At 32.3% G+C, this 15,435-nt stretch overlaps 1 pseudogene; it reads right to left on the bottom strand.

The window, feature by feature from the left end:
- Positions 1-14,666, bottom strand: part of LOC149556573 (beta-galactosidase 5-like) — a 188,353-nt pseudogene extending 173,687 nt beyond the window's left edge.
- Between the last annotated feature and the right edge of the window lie 769 nt (positions 14,667-15,435).

Raw genomic sequence — 15,435 nt, 5'->3', positions numbered from 1 at the left:
AATAGGTAATATTGTAGGTTTTATAAATAGTATGTGACCTTTCTCAACTAGTAAGCAACCCAATTGCATATTTGAGGTGCATGAGGGGAATGAAGTTTTTGTTTGTGCAATAAAATCAATAAGTGTAGGGGAAGAACTACTAATAGATTACTATTTAAATCACATAGATACAAAAAAATTTACTATCATGAGGGTTGTAAGTCCTATATACCATTTTATTAATAAGTTTTTTTTTTTGCCTATTACTTTCAGTTAGCTGATGTTTTTATGTTTAATCTTTGTGACATGATGATATGGATCCCACACATGATAGAGGCCATGAGGATGCTACTTCCATCCATTCTTCAGCAATGGTAAACCTTATTGAAATTGTAAAAATTAGATAGTTGAAAAATGTTATATTATTATTTTATTTTATTTACAATTTTTGAGTTTTTATGATAGTTTTACTGATATTCCTCTCACAATTTGATGTTCAGGGTAAGGGAAAAGCACCTATAGTAAGTACAAAGCCAATAGCCACCCCTTCTAATGATGATATTGCAAAAACACCTAATGTAACAATTATGTTGAAGAAAAAAAATTAAAAAATTAATTTAGAAATAATGAGAATTTTGAATGAAGCAAATATTCCATTCAAGGAGATGATGAAGAGGCTATCTAATTTGAGAGCACAAGCTTGTCATTATGAAGTAAGTAGTACTAAATCTTTAGTTATAAAAAAAGTTCAATAAATATTTATATTTTATAATCTTTTATCTTGTGAAGTAAAATATGTAATATGTGTTCTTGTTATAGGATTTTTTAGCAATTGATCCAGAACCTAGTCAAGGACAACGTGGTGAGGCCAGTACTAGCATAGCTCCGACTGCCACTGGTAAAATAATCTTTTAGTTGACAAGTTACAAGGAAATTTTTATTTTGAACATTCAAAAACTTCTTAAGTTTACTCTTACTTTTATTATTTTAGAATGTCTTTGCTAACAATGTATTGTTCAGGTCATCAAGTGCAGGAGACTCCTAGGAGGTTGACGAACATCCATACAAGATTGCTGACTACAATGTCAATAACAATGGGATGTCTAGCTGGTAAATCCTTGTTTTGCTATATTTAGTTTTGTGTTGATTATGAGTTGATAATTTGTACTTTAATCTTTGGTGCATCACATAGTGGATTTTTTTTTGTGGTAGGAGATGCACTGTCTGCTATGCTAGATATAGATCATAGTGCATGTATTGGTGATAATTCACCATCATTTCCTAGAGCTACCGGTGTTTCTAGCATGAGAGCTATGTAGACATCGGTGTTAATTGAAAATGATGAATCGATGTCTTTAAAATGTCCTACGATTCCAAGTACTTTAAATAATTATTTTTTATATTGTAATATGCATTTACCTATTTATAAGAAGCTTTGGATTGATTATCCTATGACATTTTTTGCAAAAAATGATACATTTTATAAGAAGCTTTATGACCTCATACTGTAAACATTCAGGCCCAAGATATATACAAGGTGGAACATCAATATAAGTGAACTAATTTTACCCCACTATTTTTTTTTCATATCATTAATTGGTGCAACATTTTTCCTTTCATTCGGGTCTTTTCTTTTACTAGCTATATCTAATATTTTTGTGTTTTTTCTTAAAAGGTGGAACTTGCAAGAAAATAAATTAAAATATTAGCTCATCAAAGATTTAGAGCATGATTTTAGTATTAATATTTTTGATGAGAAGAAAATGTTACAAAATGCTTGCAAATGTCTTAAGATTGTGAGGGACTCATATAGAAAGAGTCTCATCCAGAACTTGAAGTATGAGTGTCCTCCCTTTATTGTAGTGAGGGAATGGAATGAGTTCATTTTGGATGCAAAAGAGAAAGGGGATGTTCATAGAGGAATTATACCAGCAAATGTGAAAAGGTATGCAATAGTATTAACTACTAGTACATTAATGTAATAATGCACCAATTAGTACTAATCTTTATATCTATATCATCTAACATATTTCAAACTTTTCATAGGTTGCAAGACACATTAAAGGCAAAAAAGGCCAGGCTAGAAAAGATTGGGTAGCACAAACTTCGCTCTAGGGGATATTCTAAAATCAAAGCATGAGTTGTAAGTAGCAGTAAATGAATTGTAGAGAAAAAATATTTATAAAATGCAAATAATTTTGTTAATTAAAAAAAAAAATGCAAGGCTTTGATTTTAATATTGAGGCCATAGAAGAACACAAAAGAATTGCCTTTAAGCAAGGCTATGTAGCCATGGCTAAACACCTACATCAAGCTTCCACTACCACAACCAAACAGTCTCCTGCATCATATGCACAGGTAAATATGCCAAAAAATATATTAGAAATTGAATACTTGAGCAACAATCTATTTGATAATAATGTGCATGACATTGCAATCTAGCCTGTTAATCATGACATAGATCATACGCTGCATCATGAAGCCCCTAATGTGCATCGTACTCTCCATGGAGGTGCTCATTTTCTATTTAAAACTAATTATGTAATTATTAATACAATTTAACATATTTAATTGAACTTGGTGTAAACCTTTTGTGTATATTTTACAGGATATAGAATCATGTCATGTTGAATGAGTGTCGAAGGATGTTCAAACTAATCAGTAGGTAGATCATGTTGCACATTCAGGTAAACAAAATCTATCTTTTGTTCTTTTAAATTAATTTTTTGATTTATAGTTCTTTTACTTAAATAAAAATTTGTAATTCACTAATATAATATGGTGTGAATTTAACTCATGAAGTAGTTGTTATTGTAGCAGACCCCCCTTTGGTACAGTGGCCTCATGTTCCTGAAGAGATGAGGAGGAGTCATTCATTGCAATTAGAGCCAGTAGAGGAGGGGGATGATGAGGACATTGATATTCCTCTTAGAAATTTCATGGAAAAAAATAGCAAGAAAGCCAAAAAGAAATGATTGTTGTGTGTTAATGAATTTTATGTGTTGATGAATGTTATCATGTGATTATAATGATTGAATGTTATATTTCAAAAATGGATGAATGGATGAATGCTATTAAATGTTAATGGGGAGTTTAGAGTGATGTGGGGGGGGGGGGGGTGGGGGGGGGGGGGGGGGGGGGGGGGGGGCGGTGGGGGAAGGGCCAAACAAGCTTCCACCTTCACATGGTTAGCCTTTTTTAGTAGAGAATATTAAAATATTCTCGAAACCAAGTGAAGCTCAAACTTTAAAGATAAGCTTATAGTTAATAGTGACAACCAATTAGCAAGTCCAAATGAAGTTCTTTGTTATAGGTACCTTTTTAGTTTTTAAAGCACAATGTCATGTTTTAATATTATGTAGTTTTCTTCTTAAGTCAAAGTATTCTTTTACTATAAGAACATAATTTATGACCATTTTAGTAACTATTCTAACATCACTTTATGAAGAATCCTATTTTGGAAAAGATGATGATAAGTGGTGCTATCTATTCCTTGGGAGATTGGATTGCATAGGTCTGTATCTCAAAATCATTGCATGTGGTAGAAATGCATACTTACAACCTTTTCATTCTATATTTAAAAACATTGATGACACTCTAGACACAAAATAATGTTCATGCTATTGACTTGATAGTGCTATGAAGGCAAACCAATTTTTTAATTTGAATGAACCAGAATGTTCAGATCTGGTCTTCTTGGATTTAGTCTTAATGGTTCTTTGTCTCATTATTACTCTCATCCAGGTGAGGTAACACCTTTGCCTTCTTTCTTAGTCTCTTACAGTTCATACTTGTTTAATTTGAATAATTTTTGAGTTCTTTGCAAAAAGGGTATGACAAAAAAATATGGTTATGCAGGCTCTATTTCCTTTACTTGAACTTGATGTTATGATTTATCATTTGACATTTTATTATTTTGATGTTGAACTTGAAGCATATGATGATACGATGGTATGATCATGATGCTATTATTACAATTTTATGGTGTTTTTGTTGTTTATATGATATTATGTGACATTCTAATATGGACTCATGCTTATAGCCTATATCCATTCATAATATTTCTCTAAATCATCCCTTTGTTGTTGCATCTTTGTTATCAATTTATCTGCCATTTTCTATTGAGAGTATGGAGATAAGTAAGATCAAGGTTCATGAACTTCTAGAGCTTACTTTCTCCATATGGACCTTTTGTGAGTATACATGCAAAATTTGAAGAAGGATTTAGATGAGCTATACTCTAAACCGATGCCAATCTGAAGTAGTTATTTGGCTATGATATTGTGACAACCAAAAATCCTTGGTGCAAGAGCACCCACTCCACCATCATGTAAATAATTAGTTCACTAAGGTCATTAAGACCTCTAACCATGCTTAGGAACATTAGTTTTGTCTTTGGATCACATTGTAAGACCATAATTCCAGGATTGGCAATTTATAAGCCCCTAGCTAGCTATTGGTCATAAATGAACCCATATATTACAAATAGGTGTTAGCATGGTTATTTTTCATGTTTTTCATGTTTAGATACATTAGGGATCACAAAATAAAGTCTTGGACCAAGTTTGGTCGCTAGGGGCATTATAATGCACAAAAATGCAAAGTTGGTTAAAAAGTTGCTTAACAACTTTTGAGCAACTTTTTAAAGAGTTGTTAAACATTCAAAATATCTTCCCCAAATGGCTACTCAGTTCAAACCAACGTTGTAACAATATTAGATAATTATTGATAAAAATTCCTAATCTATTTTCCAAATACTCAATGATAATTGGAGATTCTTTGTACTTGTAGACTGGGCTTTTCTGCCTGCAACTTGGTAATCTATTGGTGGATGTTCCACACGATTCTAGCAGAGGAATAGATTGGATCTCTATGCCTCACATTCACTTCATAGACCATGTGTTTCACTACATCTCTCTCATCTCCATTGGAATTCCTTCCAGCATTTTTATCATATTACTCGCTTCAAATACTCTGTGAGCCTCTATATACCTAGCCTATTCACTTATGTATGGAACAAAGAAAATGTAGTGTTTTCTATTAATATAAGCTCTAAATTTATAGTGTTCTTATTTTTCTTGGTTAATTCTATCTTAGGAAAAAGGTCTTATGTTTTCCTTTAGATTTATAGTGGAGGTTTGGTGAGGCCATTGATATATTCTAGTCCTTGTATGTAGACAAAAATATACATGAGGAGGAAATTGAATCAGTCTTTGTTATCCATATGTATGGCATTGTTTTTCTTTGATTCTATCCACAAAGTTACTATGTTCCAAACTTGGTGGTAGGAAAGAGCTAATAGGCTCAGTGATTGATTGCATTTTAATATTATGTCCTAGATGCTCTTGCCAAGGAATTTGATAATTTAAGTTAATTATTTGGATGCTCTTGCATTATATATTTGAGTTTGAGCTCTCTTTTCTTGTAGATGAGTTAACAAATTCATGTTATAATGCTGGAATGAGCTTGGGGAGTTTTAGCTTTATTGTTTAGAATAAAAAATCCCTCTTTAAGGTGCTAGTTTCAGTGGTGACATGTCCACCCTATCTAGTTGGTGTTCTTGGTTGAAGATTTATATTGACTAAGATACCAAATCCCTCTAAAAAACATTGAATCTTGATTCTTGTGAGATCCAGATGTGGATCCCGCTTGGATCCTTCTTGGATCCTAACAAGATTCTAGAGTGGAGTCCAGATTCTTTATGAATCACTCATTAGGGAACTCATAGAGAATTTGAATTCCACTCTGGTATCTTGTTGGGAGCCGAGTGGAATCCAAGAGGATACACATGAATCTTGGTGTTTGGTCAAGGAAAAAGGGGCCCACTTTGACTTTTTAAATATTTTTTTGCCACATGACATAGCAAGTTCCATAACTATTGTTTCAAATGAAGTTGAAGCAAAACCAAATATTCACCTTGATTTCGATAAGAAAATGAAGTAGAACATGGAATGCGATATTAAGCTTATTGTTTTAATTTCTAAATATGGAACATTGAAATATTGCCTGTGATTTAAATTTTCATCATGTAACGACATTGAATTTTTTTTAAAGCATGAATATAATATAATCATATATTGATAGTTATGAATTTATCATTTAATGAGAACCATGCTTTTAACTTATTATTATCATTATATGGTTGAAGTTTGAAGTTTTGAACTAATGGTGAATGAGCATTGATATGTTACATGTATGGATTCTATGAATATACATACATAAATACATACACACACATAAATATTTTAAAAATGTCTATATATTCCTGGGGAATAGGGAATCAACCCAAAATATTTTGTCAAATCCCCAAATTTGAATCCAAACCAAAACTAGGATCAGCTACTTAGGATATTGCTTGTGGTGATTTTTAGTTTAAAGAATGCAAACATTTACTTAGCTTTGAATGACATTTGATATTCTACAGGTGCTCTAAATTTGGTTGGCTTAAAAGCTTTTTCAGTGTGTTGTTGTGCTACTTATTAAATGAGGATAGTTAACCTTAAATCTACCATGTAGGTTTTTCTAAAATCTAAAAATTTTAATTCTTTCCTTGTACCATCTATGGTTTTATAGTCTCAATTAAACCTACCCTTGTTGCAAATAAACAATTCTATTAGGGATCTCAAGCTTGTAAAGTAAACAAAGGTAACATGAATTTTTATTTTTCTAATTATCACTTTTCAATTCCTTTCCATTTTTATTTATAGATGTAAGAAACTCAAAAGAAATTATGTTTTCTTCTATAGGAAGGAAAAAATTAGAAAATTTTTGATTAGTTGTCACAACCATATCACTTTATTTTTGGTTCTTGTTCATTGTACCATTTATCTGTATTTTATTTGTGTGTGAGTTACAGTGGTTTGATGATTGTGATGCCAACATAAGAAGTACCTATCATCATGCTTTAGATCTATTGGCAGGGAATTATGGATGTAATATACACAAATGTGATTCCTACTTCTTGTTTTCTCAATATTAAAAATTCAATACTTTTCATTTGATATCCTCATCTAAACATTTTTAGTTCAAAATCTTGTTTTGCATCCCAGGCTAAAATTTATGTCTTACTTAATAATTTTTATGAGTTCTTACAAAGGTAACTGAATTTTGCAATTTGTTCTAGACTTCAAGATTTAAAACAAAATATGGAAGGTAGAGTGAATACTATGGACAACTTTTTAACAGATAAATTATTATTTTCTTTTTGAAGCAAGATTGTTTTCTCCTTGTGTGAAGATTTTGGAGGTAACTTTGCCAGAGATAGAGGAGATGCGCCTTGCACATTATATAACAATTAGCTTTGAATGTAACACTTTGTATGGTGGTTCTTTTGAGGAATTGTAAGTAATTTCATATACAGTAAAATAGTTTTATCTCATTCAAGTTTTTCATTTTTGGGCACATTACATGATATAGTCAAACTTTCAATGGAAAATTTGTTTGATGTTTAATTCCTCTCTATTGGATTAAAGGTTTGGCATCATCAGGCTGGGATGTAAGATTTGCTTTTCATTTGTATCGTTATTTTAGTAGCAAGGAACTCCTTAATGCCCAGTGGCTTAGGTAAGTTGGCATTTCTTTTTGGCTTGTACATTTTTTCACCAAATATTGGGCCTTGCAATCGTGACAACAATGATTTATTCTCTAACTTTATTATGGATTGCTTATGAATTTGATCCTTGATAATGGTGACCTCTTTGAGCATATCAATATAGACCATTTTATTTTATTTTATTTGCAAAATATTTCTTCACACGATCTCCTAAGATTATGTGACAAAATCCATTCCTTTTTCATAAGGTGGGTACATTATGTTACAAACATTGGATAAAATAAATGTTGATTATTTCTAAAGTGCCTTCATTTTAGAGTGTAAGAAAATATAGTCCCAAGGAAAAGATTTGAAATGTGCTTGACACATCTAAACTCAACTTCCTTTATTGAAATTATAAATCAGTCTTTAAGAGGATTTGGTCTAATATATGGGCTATGCCAATTATTGCAAAAGCTTTTCTCTCGTAGGAACCTTTTAAACTGCACAAAATTTGATTGTAAATCATAATTGCTCAGTAGAGACTCAAGATATCATGTACATTTCTTCCTCCTTCCCATTTTTTTGTATGAAATAAATCATGTGATGAACAAAAAAATGGTGTGGAGGTAGAAATGTGCATGATACCCTAAGTCTCACACTGAGCAATTATGCTTTATAATCAATTTTTTTAGTTTAGAAGGCTCTTGTGAGAGCAAAGATTTTGCAATAATTGGCACAACCCGTCTAAATTTTTACCAAACATTGGTCTCAATTTAGATGAACATTTCCTCCCTTTGTCATTGAATGTATGGTACCACTGTAGAAAATTAATGGGTGATGGTCACAATTTTGACCAACAAAGGTCACACATTTTGATGACAGTTGGTCAATTCTACCATCCATGGTATGGCACCACCATAGAAGATTAAGGGGTCTTGGTCACAATTTTGATCAACAAGGGTCACAAATTTCAATGATGGTTGGTCATTTTTTCCTTTGAAGGTTTGGCTTCACTATCAAAAAAGTCAAGGGGTGTTGGTCAAAATTTTGACTAGTGATGGATGCAAATGAGGAAATAGGAGTTCAGGCTAGACTAAGAAAATTGATGAACCTCTTGTCAATAAGTAAACCTTTTAAAGTCAAAATTTTGATGAATAATAATTGTGACAAAAAATTGACTAAAAAAGATTGATGACAGTTTTAGTTGACTATTTGACCAACTCTAGTTGAAATTTTGACCTTTTCTCGTTGAAATTTAGGGCTAAATTTACTAGTGGGATATTTGAAGTATGGATGTTTGGCAATTAAAATATTTTGACTAGGAATTCATCATGGGCTGAGAATTTGTAGTATTGTAAGGTGTGTAGGATTGAACACTCATGCCAATTTTTGTGGCCTAGTTACTTGATTGAATTAGTTTTTAAGGCCAATTGATGGGCCTCTAGACACAAATTCACAATTTGTAGAATTGATTAAAATCAAGTGGATACATGGGTTGTTCTACATGTGAAGAATTGGGAGAAAATGCATATAATCCCATTTGTAACAACTCATCTGTGGGAGTTGGTTCTCAAAGGTAGGAAATAAATGGTGGTTGAAGCAAAGAATTGAAATTAAGGGTGATCTTGACCTTTTGAAGGAGAATGATTTTTATTTTATTTTCCAATGAGCTATGCCAAGACTTTGTTTTTGGAGTTTATAATTTGAAAATATATGACAAGGGAGCATTCTCTATCTCAAATATTACAAGGCTGATTTGTGCTCAACCCAACTCAAATGTCTCACTTTTGTTTTAATTAAAAGAAGTTGCTTTCTCTACATAGCAATCAAAACAAAAAATAGCTTATGTGGTAAAGGGAATAATAAAGGAGTTTCTAGTTGTATGATACCATACCTTTCCAAAATGATAGAGGAAAATATTGCTAGTAGAAGAAGAGCCACTTTGGAGTTTGTTCTGAGTAGAGGCAAAGTTGCATCAAATGAGCAACCATGATATGTAAGAAGCCACTATGTAAATATAGAGCAAAGGCATGTGAGGAGACATTTTACATATGCAAGAATGTTTTACACACAAGAACAAATTGCATATAGGCAACATAAGTAGTGGTGTTAATATATAATTGCAACTAAAGAGCAATATGACATAGCTACCATGTCCATTTATTAAAGAAACTAGGTTGTTGTCTGTTAATAATTTTTCATTGAGCAATGATGGTTGTAGTTAATTTTTGCAGTGTGACATAGACATAATGGCTGATTAGGTGTAGATGTTGGTAATGATTTCAAAATTGATTTGTATTTGGAAGGTTGTTTTGTAAGTCAGACTTTTTGTGGATCTCATCGAATTTTTTTAAAAGGGAGGAAATGATTTTCCAGTCTATCGACTTAGGCCAAAGATGGATAGAGGAGAAGAGAGGGTAGCATCAATATATAAAGCCACATGCCAAATGGAGCTCCACACAGATGATGAAGTCATTAATGACAAGACGATGTCATTTTACTAGAAGCTGATTTGGGAGCCTGAGTTTTGATTTATAAAAGATTTGTGGTCTATGTGTTGTTCTGAGTTAGAGGAGGTTGTGGGAAGATTTGAAAAGGCTTGATATTGCCAAAGAGATCTGCTAGCCATAGTAAAAGAGGTAAAACAGTGAAAAAACATAGTCCCACATTGAGCAGATATGTTGCTTTTATGTTATTTAAATACTCAAACACTCACCTTTTAAATGTCTTAAAGACAACAACCTTTTGAAAAGGCAAGTCATGTGTGGTGGGCTCGACCTATGGTCGGCTAGCTAGAGGCCACTACAAGAAATTTTTAAACAAACCGATTGATGTGATGATGTGGTAGTGGAGGTAGAGGATTGCACCACATGGTGCATCCTGTGGTTGGTGCATTCCTACAATAACAATTTGCTCAACAGTTAAGGAATGTGGGGAAGCACCTAGGTGCCACATGGCAGTGGGCCTAGGCTAATGGTGACATGGTGTTAGATGATGTGGCAGCAAAGGAAAGTCTAAAATGGACACATGGTGACGGGTGTCTAGGTTGAACCAATAATATGGTGCCATGTGGCACATGTTAGGCACCTAGGTGGACTTAGGGAAGAGTAAAAAAACATAATAAAACATTTTTGTTTTAATACTTCTTGAAATCAATAAATGGTGTTCATTTGAAAAATTGAACTTATAAATGTAAAACTCTATAGTGTATACTATATAGTTTCTTAAAATTTTCAAATTTGTGAATTTAAATATGCAAAACTAGAATGGGAGCTTGATTTTCAAATGCATACCAGAGGTCAAATTTTTACTCAAAACATAGACTTCAATATACTGTTGGAATCGGTAAAAGTCAAGCCATCCATTTTTGGAGCTAGTTTTTGCATAGAATGTCACCGATACGTGCTATAGGAGGTTTTGTCTCTCAGAGTGATTTGCATATTTTATCAGGTGTTTTGAGTTGTTAGTTGTAGAATTTAGTGGAAAAACACCTTAAACATATTCAGTGACTCTTGTATGTAGTTATTTTGAGTTCTTGTGCTATTTTGGCTTCAAATTGATCAATTGGCACATATCTAGGTTTAGTTATCAGATTTTTGTCTTTTGCTGAGATACTTTGCATTTAGAAAGGAAAAACAGAGAGGATATGATTAGTAGTTGATGGGAGAAGGTAGAGAGAGGTTATTTAGCTTCTTGGGAAAGAATTATGAGGGGACACTTGTCATCTTTTGATCAAATCCAATAATTTCTTCCTTGATAAAGGTTGTTGATTGATTTTCAATTTTTAGTTCTAGGAGCTCTGCTTAGGCTGTGAAAGCCACACACCTAGCATTTCTTCTTGTATTGAGTAGTATTTAAGTTTTAATGTAAATAGTTTGTATTTTTTAGGTGATTTCTGAGTTATTTTTTGTACATCTTTCATGTTTTTTTTTAAAGGAAAATGAATAAAGCACAACAAAGGGGTTTACATTCATGTTGAATCTTGTCTCCTATTCATGGATTTGTAATCTTTTCTAGTTTCTGAGCAAAGAGCATAAACTAGGTTACATTCTGTTTAAAAATGTATGTGGTTGAAATGTTTTGCTTGTGGAACAAAGAGCCATTTAATTGCTTGATGTTTATCATAGGGTTTGCAGATTTTATGTTGGGATAGTTTGAGTATGAGTGTAATGACCCCTTTTTAATTCTTTGACCTTTTGTTCAAAATTTAGTATAATTTTAGGAAAGTCATTCAGTTAACATGCCTTAGATCCTTATTATTATTCAAAATGGAGGGATTGAACAATATCATTTAATTGGTTTAAAAGTTTCACTGTATAGCACCAGGAAAACTACTTTCTTTGGGTTATGACTATTGGAGACGGTAGATTGACGATGCAAAGGGCACATGAAACAAGCTACAAGTGGCTCCCTGGAGGATACCATCAGGTGCTTGAATTTACTTCGCCTCTCCCTCCACCCACTCCCTATCTGGAGATGTCATAGCTCAGATGAGAACAAGGCTTCCTGGGCTATAGTTTGAAATACATTTCAATGGTAATCTTTAAGATTATAGTGTAACAATATTTTTATTTATCATGATTATTTACACATTATCATTACGCATATATATATATATATATACATATATATATATATACATATATATATATATATACATATATATATATATATATGTATATATATATATATATATACATATATATATATACATATATATATATATATATGTATATATATATATATACATATATATATATATGTATATATATATATATATGTATGTATATATATATATATATTGTATTATATGTTTAAATGTATTTATGAAATGACTTGGCTGCATTCTATGAATCCTTATGGACTACCTTAGATCAATATAAGTTAATGGGAAACTTGTATTGAATATGTGATGCATAGATCATCAGGTCATATGCACAGTTTAATTACCATTACAATAATGAAAATCCATCAATTGTAATAATTTACAAACTAAAACATTGTATTATCATAGTCGCAAAATGTCGTACCTATTAAGAAGTGTACGTAGACTATTGGTACCCTGCGGATTTCTTTGGCCTGCTGCCTGATTGAGGGCGTGAGGGAATATCAGTGCGAAGTAGGGTCATACTTCTTAATTGCTTGATCACGCATGCTGAGTTCACTATCTTTTTTTTTTCCCTCTATCATGACCTAACCCTAATAGCGAGTATTAATATGTCTTTGACAAGTCACGCATGTAAAGTCGTGACTTTACATATGATTCATAATTTTCAATTTCCTTATTTAAATAATTCTCAATGCTTGCGTTATTATTTTGGTATAATAAACATTTGTAATTATGTACAAGTATCAATAAAAATAATTATTAATTGATTAGGGTTTTTTCTTTTAAAGAATGTTTATAAGAATCAAATTATATTTATTAAACATAAATAATACAAGATTAATATATTAGAAGTTAAATATATTATAATATATTTATATTGTGGATGATTTACACAGAACTTGCAATATTTATTACTACTTGTATGTAATTTTGTTTGAAACAATTTAAAGTATTTCCAACATAAAAATAAAATTGATTATATCAATAAATATTTGAACTAAATAAATAATATTTATGATAGAGAAAAACACATTAATCCAGGTTCATTACAGTCCCCCCTTCCTGATTTTGTTTGTCCCCAAGCAATGTTGAATGGGAAAGGACTTCTTCTCCAACCCAGAAATCATCTTCTTTGGGAAGATTTTTCCATTTTACCAAGTATTCTGGAATAGTTTGACTCCTTAATCTCCTATTTTTCTTTTCAAGAATAGTCTTAGGCTCTAGAACAAGCTTTCCTTCATTGTCTAGTGGTGGCAGATCAACACAAGGGTTTATATTCTTTTCGAGGACCCTTTTTAGCTTGGATACATGGAATATGTTGTGGATTTTACTATTTTTAGGTAGCTCTATCTCATATGCCACTTCTCCTATCCTTCTTAGGATCCAGTATGGCCCATAGAAACAAGGTTTTAATTTCTTTGCTCCACTGATCTTGAGTGAGGTTTGTTTGTATGGTTGCAACCTTAGGAATACTAGATCTCCAACTTGGAATGACCTTTCTACTCGCCTTTGATCAGCATATATCTTCTGTTGGTTCTGAGCATGGCGAAGATTATCTTTGAGAACTTCCATAATATTAGTGCTTTGTTGAATGAAGTCCTTGGCTCCTGGTATCTTGCTTGCTTGGCTGATTAAATCTCCAAATGTAGTGGCTTCATATCCATATAATGCCTTAAATGGACTCTTCTTGATTGACATATGATGGGTATTATTATAAAAATATTCTCCCAAGTACAACCATTTGACCCATGTATTTTTTTGTCCTGTCACATAATTTTTGAGATAACCTTCTATCCACTTATTGACAATTTTGGTTTGTCCATCTATTTCGGGATGATAACTAGTTCTGGGGGTTAATTTAGTTCCTGCTAACCTAAAGAGTTCTTTCCAGAATAGGCAGAGGAATTTTCTATCCCTATCACTTATGATATTTCTTGGCAATCCATGAAGCCTGAAAATCTCTTTAAAGAATAATTTTGCTATCTGTGGTGCTTTATAATGTATGGATATGGGAAAGAAATGTGCAAATTTTGTTAGCCTATCCACCACTACTAGGATGGAGTCTTTTTCTTTCACTTTAGGTAAGCCTGTGATGAAATCCATAGAAATTCTCTCCCACTTTTGATTGGGAATAGGTAATGGTTGTAATAAACCAGCTGGGTAATGTTGTTCAGATTTATTTTTCTGACATGTTATACATTCTTGGACATGCTTTATGATGTCCTTCTTCATACCTTTCCAGGAGTACGTTTCTCTTACCTTTCTATAAGTTTTGTAAAATCCAGTGTGACCAGATAGGGGGTTGTCATGATACTCCTTCATGATCTTTCTTTTAACTTTGGAATTTGCTACCAGAAATATTCTTCCTTTGCATATTATGAGCTCCTCCACAATTTTGATTTCATCATTGGTTATGTTTCCTTCCATGATCTCATTAGTTCTCGAATCTTTAGCATATTCTACAATAATTTCATTTTTCCAATTATCTGTGATACTAGTAATAGTATTCAGTTGTCCTTGCCTGGATAAAGCATCAACTACCATGTTATGGGTTCCTTTGACATACTCAATATCAAAGTTATAGGCTTGGATTTTACTTATCCATTTTTATTGACGATCATTAAGATCCTTTTGATTGACGATCATTAAGATCCTTTTGACTCATGAAGAATCTTAGGCTATTGTGATCTGTTTTAATATTGAACCTTCCACACACTAGGTATTGCCTGAATTTTGCTAGTGCGTGCATGATAGCTAACATTTCCTTATCATAAATTGAGAAGTGTCTTTCTATCTTAGAAAGTTTTTTGTCTTTCGAAAGCAATAGGGTGTTTGTTTTGCATAAGCATAGCCCCAATTCCTTCACCAGAAGCATCACGTTGTAATTCAAAAGGTTGTGTAAAATTTGGGACAGCTAAGATTGGGCACAAACTCATTCTTTCTTTTAATTCTTCAAAAGCTTCTTGTGCTACTTCATTCCATCTGAAATTTCCTTTCTTGGTCAGGTTTGTCAAAGGAGATGCTAATTTTGAAAAATTCTTCACAAATCATCTATAGTAGCTACATAGGCCCAAGAACCCTCTAAGTTGAGTTAGAGTTTTGGGTTTTGGCCATTCTCTTATTGCTTTAATCTTTTGCTCATCCATGCTTACACCTTTGGCACTAATTTTATGACTGAGATATAGAATTTCTTCTAATCCAAATTCACACTTTGATGCTTTTGCAAATAGGGATTCAGATTCCAATATACTTAGGACTTCATCAATGTGTTGGAGATGATCTGCCCATGTTTTGCTATAGATAAGGAGGTCAT

This window comes from Cupressus sempervirens, chromosome 5, assembly GCF_028749045.1.
Source record: "Cupressus sempervirens isolate cs-2001-9-10 chromosome 5, ASM2874904v1, whole genome shotgun sequence".
Classification (NCBI taxonomy): domain Eukaryota; kingdom Viridiplantae; phylum Streptophyta; class Pinopsida; order Cupressales; family Cupressaceae; genus Cupressus; species Cupressus sempervirens.
The sequence above is the reverse complement of the archived record's forward strand: the minus strand, read 5'-3'. Positions and strand labels throughout refer to the sequence as shown.